At 27.6% G+C, this 11,002-nt stretch overlaps 1 long non-coding RNA gene across 1 annotated transcript; it reads left to right on the forward strand.

Moving 5' to 3' along the window:
- Positions 1 to 3,605: 3,605 nt before the first annotated feature.
- Positions 3,606 to 5,646, forward strand: LOC131173261 (uncharacterized). The gene is made up of 3 exons (XR_009143515.1): positions 3,606 to 4,135; positions 4,879 to 4,935; positions 5,503 to 5,646. It is a non-coding gene; the product is annotated as an uncharacterized LOC131173261 (long non-coding RNA).
- The last annotated feature ends 5,356 nt before the right edge of the window (positions 5,647 to 11,002 follow it).

The raw sequence follows: 11,002 nt of genomic DNA on the forward strand, positions 1-11,002 counted from the left end.
AAAACTTGGTGAAATTCTAGAAACATGGAAAGTGCAGGGTTTAGTACCCCAAAATAGTCCCTAGTAATTTGACCATGACTAGAGCTACAAAACCTCAAATTGAATTATTCAAAAAGGAAATTAAAATTAAAACATAGGGGAACAACTTTCATAAAGAAAGTGAGGTCAAACTGATTCTACATCTTGGCCAAATTGTTAGGAAAAATTAAAGCATCAATTATGGAATTTATTAAACTTTCACAAAATGACTTGAAATGTAATAGATACTTAACATAAATGATTTGAAGAACACATATATTATGTGAATATGTAATTGAGACTTATGTTTCCATCATGAATGGAATGAAAATGCTATGAACATCAATGACACATGAAATGAAATAATGAGACTTATGAATACATAATGATATTAATTTGCCCATGTATGCCTAGACATTAGTGTATGGGTTGGATAGATTGACATGCCAAATAGAGACCACAGATGTAGTACTATCCATGGCTTTCGAGCCTACTTCATGGATGATCATTGATAGACAATGTATGTCTGATATGGTTATTTTTTTGGCTTTATACATGCCCGCTGACTTTATGCCTGACATATTTTATTGGCTTTCATGCCTGCCCGCTGGCTTTATGCCTGACAGATGTATACCTGATAGGCACATGGGGTGTCTAACTAGTATACTTCCGTGTATCCAGTCTTAACAGTCTGTTATAGGTTACTTGGGCATTGAAAAAGTAATAAGAAGATTGAATGTTAAGCAAATAAATGGAAAAGATCCTTATGAACTAAATTGTGCTTAAAAATCAACAGAAATGTGCAATAACTCATAATTAATGAAAATGCATTTCTCTTATATGACACTACAAACTTGAAATATTTATTTTTATTTATTTAGTCTATTTTCAATTTATTACTGCACCACTAAGCAATATACTTAGCGCAATGGATTTTTTTTTACCTCGTGTAGGTACCGAAGATACAGCCCAACAGACAAAGGACTATAAATTGGACTTCAGATCTGCACTAGAGTCGGTGTCACCTCAGGAGAATATTTTTAGTAGGGCCCATGAGCTACAGGAAATTTTTATCATTGTATATTATATTTAATTATTAAGTTTGTAATGTAAATTCTGAATTTGTATAATAAATTTTGTACTTTATGTAAGTTAGTAAATTTTATAAATTTCCTGTATGAAATGAGTTTGCAAATTTGATATGGAACAAGATAGAAATGTTATGGATGAAAATGATATATGATTTGAATTATTGAAAATGATGATGGAAATTGAGATTGATATGGAATTATTTAAACAAGTTATTGATTTTAACAGGTTAAATGATAATACAACAAGAAAAACTCTGACAGTTTCTCCATTTAAATATTATAATTTAATTAATATTGGAATTAAAATTACTAATAAATAAAGCAAGATAAGATAAGGTGTTCCGACACAAAATGTGACGTTCCTTACTCGGCCACACTGTAGATCGGGTAAGGAGTGTTACACTTAAGGTATTTATAAATAAGAAATTGACAATAAACATAGGGTAGTTTCTATCCATTACGTTTCAAGCTGTAATGCTCTATTAATATAATCAGAAATATTGATAAAAATATATTTTGTGCATTATATTTCAGCTTATTTAAAAATTTAATAATTATTTTTTTTTTCATTCTCATATTTAAAAACATGATAAGAGAAAGAATTCTTTTTTTTTTAATTAAAAAAATTATATAATTGTATGAAAATTTAATTTAATTTTTTTTCTTGTATATGATTTATTCATAAGAAGCCTCATAATTTGGTTTTATATATTTTTTATTCAAAACGTAATGAACGAAGATAATTTTGTTTTTATATTATTTTTCACCATTCAAAACGTATTTTGTTATGAACGAAGATAATTTTTTGAAAAAAAAAAAGCAGAAGATAATTCTCAAAATGTCCAACTTATGAAAAGTATGGTTTCAAAAATCGGACTTTTTTTTAATGAAAAAGAACTTTTATTCATCTAAAAAAATAAAGGCACTTACAACTTTTTATGGGGTTTGTAAGCTTTTTCAGTTTTGATACTTACAACTTGTATGCTTTATTTAGACCATCTATTTTTTTTTTAATGTATTAATTTAGATATAGTTAAAAAAATGAAAAAACTATAATTTAGTATGAGGTTTAATTAAATATATAATTTAATTTTTATATTTTCAAAATTAAGCAATAGTTTATTTTTTAACATTTTAGTAAACCTGCAAGTTAATTCCTATCGTTATAATTCTAGTTAAGTTACCGTTAATTTTAACAAAAATGACCATAATACCTTTAATTTTATTTTTAATTTAAAAATAAATTAATTTCTAAAATTTTATTTCATTGATAATTTAGTATATGAGATTTAGTTAAACCTATAACATATAGTTTTTATAGTTTTAAAATTAAACAATTTAGTCCTTATATTTTAATACGCCTACAAGTTATTTTTAGCTGTTAGAATCACTGTTAATTTCTCATTAAATTTAGCAAAAAGTAACCAAAATGTCTTTAATTATATTTTCAATAGAAAACAATTTAGTATCTAAAGTTTTATTATATTAATAATTTGCATCTAGATTTATATTTTCTTTTCTTTTTTTATATTAAAATATAATATAACACATGAAAAATTTTACAAAGTGATCATATATATATATATATATATATATATATATATATATATATATATATATATATATATATATATATATATATATATATATATTAAATAACAATGACATAATAGAATTTTATAAAATTATAAAGGCTTATTTGTAAATAGTTATAATGTTTAAGGATTAATTTATAAAATATATGAATGATTTTGTAATTAATTAAAAATTTTAATTATCTTAAATTAATTAACCTATATTTTAACAATTATAATTTAAATTTAAAATTTTTAATTTAATGGACTTGTATTTTAAAGATACAATGACTAAATTATTAATAAAATAAAAAATTATAAACTAAATTATTAAAAAAATAAAATTTTAGAGATTAAATTATTTTTATATTAAAAATAAAATTAAAGGTATTTTAATATTTTATTAAAATTAATAGTAACTTAATTAGAATTCTAATGATAAAGAGCTAACTTGTAAATTTATTAAAATATTAATAACTAAATTATTTAATTTTAAAATTATATAAACTAAATTATAAATTTTACTAAATTTTAGTAACAAATTATAGTTTACCATTAAAAATTATTTAATTGTTTTAATTTTTTTTCATCGTTAAAATATATTAAATATAACTTTTAATTAACTTATTTAAAAATATATTTTTTCTTAATAATAGCTCTAAAAATAATATCAATTATATCCTGATCCATCGGCTACTGTTTTTTAATTTTATATTTGTAACAACTCAGAAAAAAAAAAAAAAAATTTGAAGAATGGGATTGGCGTGTGACAGTGGGTTTCCCACTGTCACAGCAGCCTTTTTATTAAAAAAAATATATATATATATATATATATATATATATTTTTTCAAAAGAAAAACGGGAGGAAACCCCCCCATTTCTCTTCTCTCTCTCTCCTTCCCTCCCTTCTTCTTCTTTCTTTTTCCGGTGACCGGCCGGCGACGTCCCAAGCAGCTCCCCACCGGCCGGCGACCCTCCGGCGACCACCAGGATCACCAGAAACGGCAGCAAGAGAGGGAGAGGAGAGAGAAAACGCGCGCACAGTGGGCAGCGGCTTTCCGACGCGATTCCGGCTTCGTCCGACGTCCGATCGAGGCGATTCCGGTGGCGTTGGAAAGCTTGTTCCGAGAGCTTTCTTTTGACACCAATTTTGAAGCAAATGGAGGTCGGATGAGTGAGATATGGAGGAGAGAAGTTTCGGGTTTTTCAAACTTTTTCGTCAGATCTACGACGATCCGACCGTTGGATCAACGATCCGAGACCACATATGGACTGAGGAAGAGGAGAGGAACATGGTGGTATGATCAGATCCGGCAAATGTCGCCGGTGACCGGCGGCCGGCCACCGTGCGCGGTGGTGCCGGCGGTGGCTCCGGTGAGCTATGGAGATGGTTCAACTTCCAGAGGCTTCCTCATAAATTTTTGGAATTTTTGAGACACAGATAAACTTCGGGTAAGACAATTTTTATTATTTCTGCATGCATGGAGCATAAATACAGTGTTTCTTAAACAGGAAAAATTGGAGAAAAATTCTAAGAAAAATATATGATGAAAGTAAAATTATTTGGAGATATTCTATGGTGTTAGTTGAATTTTTGGGTGATCGTAGAATATTTTTGAGAAATATGGATGGATTTTAGTTAGATTTTTAGCATATAGGCATATAAGATTGTTTGAAATTAAGATGTTTAAATTTTATATAATTGGTTGAAGCTTGAGGATGGAGGTTTAAATATGTGAATATTAAATTGGGTTGAATTAAGAATATGTTAGCTGTTGGAAACTTATGGAATTGAGTAAAATTCTTGAATAAAATATTCATGGGTGACTAGAAAATTACAATTCATTTTGCAATAGCCTTATAATATTATTAAGGACCGCGGAGCAAAATTTTAGAATTTTTAGAGCTTATTTGAGTGGATTTTTGAAAAATGTCAATTATAGGGACTAAAATATAATTTTTAAGATTTTGAGTATTGTCTGATTTGGAGGGCCCAGGAGGGGCCATGTGATATCGATGAGATGTGATTGTAGGAATTGAGAAATTAGAAGTGTTGTTTAAGCCTTTTTGCAGGTTGGGTAGGTCCCAGGTACAGGGGAAACTCTGCCGGATTTTCGGCATGAATTAGGCTGTCTATTGCCTCTTTAGAGTTTTATCTTAACTTAGTACTAATAAATTTATAATTTAATTATTAGGTGATCGAGGTCAGCTATTTTTCTGCATCCAGCAGCCACAATAGTCATCGGTGTACTGTGAGTAAAATATTAATTTTAATTATAATTTCACTATTATTATTATATGTTCAAGCATGCCCATGCATCACTTATATGCATGTAATTATGTAGTTAAACTCTAGGCACGATTTATGTTGCATTGATAACTGTTAAAGTGCCATGAATGTTGTTGCGGTAATTTGGAGCAGTGTGCGTGCGTTGGCGTGCGTGTGATGTGGTATGGACTATGGATAGGACGGGTAGTCACGGCTTGAGTTCTTCGCTGGGACCCGATCCTTCGAGGGGTAGTCACGGCTTAAGTTCTTCAGACCCTCGATTTGGTTATTAAGTGGAAGTCCGAAATGAGTTCTTCGCTAGCACGAGTTGGATTTAAGAGAGTCAGTATAGGATCGGCTCATATGTTATGATTGATACTACAGGGTGTGTGAGTGCTCCAAATTACCTTTTTGATGTTATGATGTGAAAATGTTGTTGATGTTGCATTTCACTCTACAGGGTGCATTAGTTTTAGATAGTTATAGAGATTATGGTTAAAATTGATATTTTACTCTCGAGTCGACGCTCACTCTGTTCAATATTTTCCAGGCCACAGGAGGAGTTATTTTACAGAGCGACCTGTTTCCTTTCTCGCAGGTTTAACGTCGATTATTTAATATTATTATTATTCTCTAAATTTGTAATTTAGGACTCCGCATGTGCTAGTAGTAGCATTAAGTCTGTCAGGAACTGTATGAATTCAAGTTTGCGTATTAATAAATGAAAAGAAAAAATTTTATGAGTTTTAAATGGTTATGAATGAGGTAACAGGGTTGAGCTGGGCTCTCCAAATTTTTGTTTCTGATAATTTCTGGGCTAAATTGGCCCGAAATATAATTATAACAGTTTAATTTAAATTATTTTATGTGCATATTGGGCCTAAATTGTGGGTCTGGTTATGGATTTGAGGAATAATTAGGCTTACTACGGGCCTCGGGGGCTTTAAGCTGGCCCAGGTCCTAGTGCCGGTCCGGCCCATAGATTGGGTCGTGACAATATTTTAATAATATCATGGATAGATTTTTGAATATTGTATTAAATATATCTCTTTTTGATCAAATGCAAATTATTCATACCAGTATTAGAAAATTCGTAAATGAAAAAAAACTCCTTAATTTGTGGTTTGACTCTAATATTTGAACTCTAATTAATAAGAGAACAAAATTAACTAATAATTAAGCTAATTCTTGGGGTTCAGTCGTTGCAATTTTTAATCTAACTTTGGTATTTATCTAAAATTAATAGATGAAGAAAAATTTTTAATAATAAAATATTTATCTCATAATATAGAACGTAACTGTTATTCTTCCAAAATTTTTAATGTATAAAAAGAATATAAAATTCAATTTATTTTAGATATACTATTAATTTATTAAATATAAACATAGTGACTTCATTTAAGTGTTAAATTTAATAGTCACCCAAGATTATATGATTAAGTAAATTACCCTAAAATAAGCTTTTATCTATCACTTCTTATTAATAATAAAAACAATGAAAAAGGAATGACAAGATAGATTCGCAAGAATTCCCACTTACATTAGAATTTTATTTGATATTAAATGGGGGCTATTGATCAGAATATATAAAGATTAAGAGTTAGACTTCTTATCTTTAAAGGGTTTATAAACAGTCTGCCTCATTATAAATTTACTCAATCCAATCTATTTAAATAGTACTAATTATTAAATTTATTATTTAATATCATTATTAAATTTGTAAATTAGTCTAACAATTTGGTTATTGCCGATTCACATACATGTATAAATAAATAATTCAATGTTAAGTGGTATATTAAAATTATTTTTAAAATTGTAAGATATATATATATATGCTCTGGAAGTTGGGCCTGCGGATTGATAATTGAAGTTAACAGGGTAGGGGGGGAGATTAAATAGACAGGACGAAACCTCTAATCTATGTATAGATTAATAAATGGGATTAAATTAATTGGAAATAAAAATATTTATAAAAAAACTTATATATCAGGTTATATAAATTATTTTAAACGCTCAATCAATAAGAATTTAAGAAATCATGTTTTATAATGTGAGCTATTATATTTTATAATAGGATTTATTATATTTGTTATATTAATGACTCATAATTTAAGTAGGATTTGGAGAAATTTTTTTTTTAATTTAAATGGAAGAAATATTTTTCAATAGGATTAATGATTATTTTTCTATATTAAGAAAAATTCCTATTATATTGTTATTACTAAGTTGAGTTAGTTTCTATTAGTATTGAGGGGGCAAGCTCTATAAGTAAGAAGTAGCCCTTAGCTCGGTGTGAAGAAATGCATAGAATTTAAAAAGAATTATTTTTGTATCAGCAATGGGACTAACTAATATATTTAATATGAATAGCAAGTATAGTTAAAGTACCATATAATTAAAAATACCTTTAATGGTATATAATATAATTAAATCAGTAATATAAGCCATTTGTAAGAAGGGATCTGTTGAATGTAATTGGGATGATGGATAAATAGTATGAACTTATAATAGATTAATTATATTTAAAAATAATAAAAGATATATATAAATATGGATGTAACTTTACGTTGAAAGAGTGAATTACATAAATTTTATTGTTGTGAATGTTTTGCTTAATTTTCTTTGTGGGTTAACATACTTCTATGCTGGCAAGGAGGTAGAGGATTTAACTACAACAATTTTAATAACGTGTCTATAATTAATGAAATGCGTCATAAAATTATTGTGTGCTTCTTAGAGTATATACTCTTTTATATTAAATCGTGGATTCTACTTTCTGTAAATATGAAAAAGGTGAAAATTTGTATCTAAGGAATCACTTAAAAATAGTGCTGTTGATGTGTATAGTGTAATTAGCCCTTATGTAGGGGTAGAAGTTCTTAAATTAGAAATACACTTAAATTATTGGTACCTCTTTATCTATATTAGGTTATATGATCTTATGTAGGGCAGGAAGTTCTTAAATTAGAAATACACTTAAATTATTGATAACTTTTTATCTATATTAAATTGATATATGATTAAAATGATAATGGGTTTAAAATATGATGGATTTTATTGTAAAATATAATTTTTAAATTTTGATTGATTAGGTGTATAAAATAATTTATGCATGTTGATGTATGTAAGAAAAAGAATTTTTCTACATTGTTTTGAAATGAGAAAGAAGAAAGTGTGAGCTTGACATGCACAAACAATACAGTCAAAAAGCTTGCAATAATCAAAACTCATAAAATAATCCCAAACAATGATAATGTTGCATATATATAATTTTCTTTTACTGTTTAAAAAAGGAGTCTGGCTAATTTATTTGCTAAATAAATTTACAATTTTTTTGAAAGAAACCTTTAACACTAATTCCAGCAGATTTTTATAACTATATATAATTTTAGCAAAACTTTTTGCATTTTAACTTTTACTTTCCATAACTTAAATGGTATAATTGTTGGTTATGGACAATGTATATGTGAGATATAAAAATTAGTAAATTTTAATAATTTTATCAAAAGATATGTATCTTTCTTGTTCCATGATATGCGTGTGTTCTTAATCAATTAAAAAAAAATTGAATTTATTCGATAAAGTTGTTTATACCCTTTTAAATAATTGAGCTGATCCTTCAAGATCTTATATCGATTATAAATAACGTGTGTATAAAATATAAGACTTAGCATATTTTAATAAAATTATCGTAATTTTGTTAAAGATTGTGTATCTTTTCTATTTAATGTGAATGTTATTCTTAACCAATTAAAAATAAATTGTTTAATTGTTTACAAACAAAGCCTTAAAAAAAAAATCAATAGCTGAGGAAAATAATCATATATAGTACTGAAATCTTGCACATGGGAAAGCGGTAAGTGGAGAAGCTCATGAAAAGCAACTAAACCTTGTCGTTGATATAGGAAACAGTCCAAAAACGTTTTTAACCATTTGCTGCAGCTAGATTTGAGGGTTATACACGCTTATACTTACATGTCTATGACCCTCTCTCAGACCTTTCTCTATCAATTCCAAACACTGGGGACAAGCTGCAGTACTTTCAATTTGAATTATCAATCATGCATTCTTCCTAATGAAATAACATATTAAATTCATTATATGATAGAGCATTGTAATGCATATTGATAATAATTTTGATAAGCTAAATTTCTTTCTAGAAGGAAAAAGTGTTCTACGGATGTTAACTTCGCCGATTCTTCCTTTGAAAAGACGACTTATTTGTATTTGTGATTTATGTAACCCCACCTCATAATAGTGCTTCTGTTTTAAGTATATACGAGCATTCCCTAAAAGTATGTATGAAGTACTTGCCACCTTTCTTGAATTTGAATATTTATCCAATAATTGACACTATAAGATTCTACCCATATATCAACGAAAATTATTAATGAATTTTATTTGTTAATAAATAGTAAAGGATTTATATTTTCAGGTTGTGGGGGGAGAGAAAAAGCGAAAAGTTTATAGATTAGGATTATAGGAGTGCATTTTTACTTGGATAAGCAAACATGATTAAATCTATCTCCTCTGCACCATCGAGAGAGAGGCTTTGCATGAAGAAGATGAAGATGAAGCGCAGTAGAGACATCTATTGACCATCTATTTATAATACATAAAATTTATTTATTAATTATTATAAATCCAATTAGCAAGTATAAATCACAATTAAATATTGTTTACTATCCCATGTTACTTCAGATAATAAATACTTTTATTTATTTATCATTCTCAACTTAAAATAAAATTTTTTAATTTTATTTTTTTTTAAATATATTTTACCAACTTTCTTTAAAGATTAATAAATAAAATAGATTGAATTAATAACTTGGTGATTTCAATAGAACCAATTCTGAGTACGCACTAGCCGTGGTCAGATCTACATTAATTTCCTTCATTGAAAGCCTAACCTAGCCATCACCTAGTTAAGGTATATACTTTTTGTGTGTGAATCTTGCTTTTGTTAAAACCTAGGTCGATACATAGAAGCAATGATGGACGTGCATGCAAAGGAGATTCATAAAAGTGATTGAACCAAAAAAAAAAAAAATTAATTCGCTTGCTTTCCAACGTATCTAGATCAATGGTCAAGATAATCATATTCGCATCTATATATGTTTTACTACTTGCAACACAATCCGCTCCTTATCACTAATGAAATAAAGTACATGGAAAAAGGAAATTTTCATTTTGATTCCATGTTTTTATATATATATATATATATACTCAATAGCAAACTCCTCCTCAAAAGTTATTTTAAACGGAAGAGATTTACTCAAATCTTATATATAGCATAAACAGTTTATCTCAAATTAATGCAGGACAACATATCTCTCTTACGTTCAGATATAAACATTTGAAGCGTAAAATTTGTAGGAAAATATATTTACAGGTGGACCAACATTAAAGTAAGGTAGATTTTGATATTATGTAGAAAAAATATACTAGGTCTAACTCTCAAAAAGTAAACTCAAGGAAAAAAGATTTGCTCAAGTCTTATATATATGACAAACACCTTTCTCAAAACAATGTAAAATAATATATTGCACATTTCGCACTCACACATAGTTGAAAGTATCCTCACAGCACCTATGATCAGAATTAAAATTTATAGTAATTCTATAAATGAGGTTAATTAAATGTAAATACATCATGGTAATAAAAAGCCAATGATGAGATTTAAATTTGAGGCTACTATGATTGAATGAATATCCCTTGTTATCTTAGCTAACCCAAAGAAGAATAGAAGTAATATAAAATATTTTTTAATATATCCAAAACTTGAAATTGTTTTTTAATAAATCTCATTAGAAAAAATTAACGAGTTAAATCTTTTTAGGAAATTACTTCGATGCACTCCAAACATTAAAATTTTAGTCCTCTTTACACTTACATGAATATGTGTATCGCTCTATCAATTATTAAGAATGAATCTCGAATCTATGTGTTTTCATATATTTTATAATTTGCCATCTTTTCAAGCAATTATATATATATATATAATTCAAGAATCATAATGGCCAATTTAAGAAACGTCGAAACTAAACACA

This window comes from Hevea brasiliensis, chromosome 14 (genome assembly GCF_030052815.1).
Source record: "Hevea brasiliensis isolate MT/VB/25A 57/8 chromosome 14, ASM3005281v1, whole genome shotgun sequence".
NCBI classification, from domain to species: domain Eukaryota; kingdom Viridiplantae; phylum Streptophyta; class Magnoliopsida; order Malpighiales; family Euphorbiaceae; genus Hevea; species Hevea brasiliensis.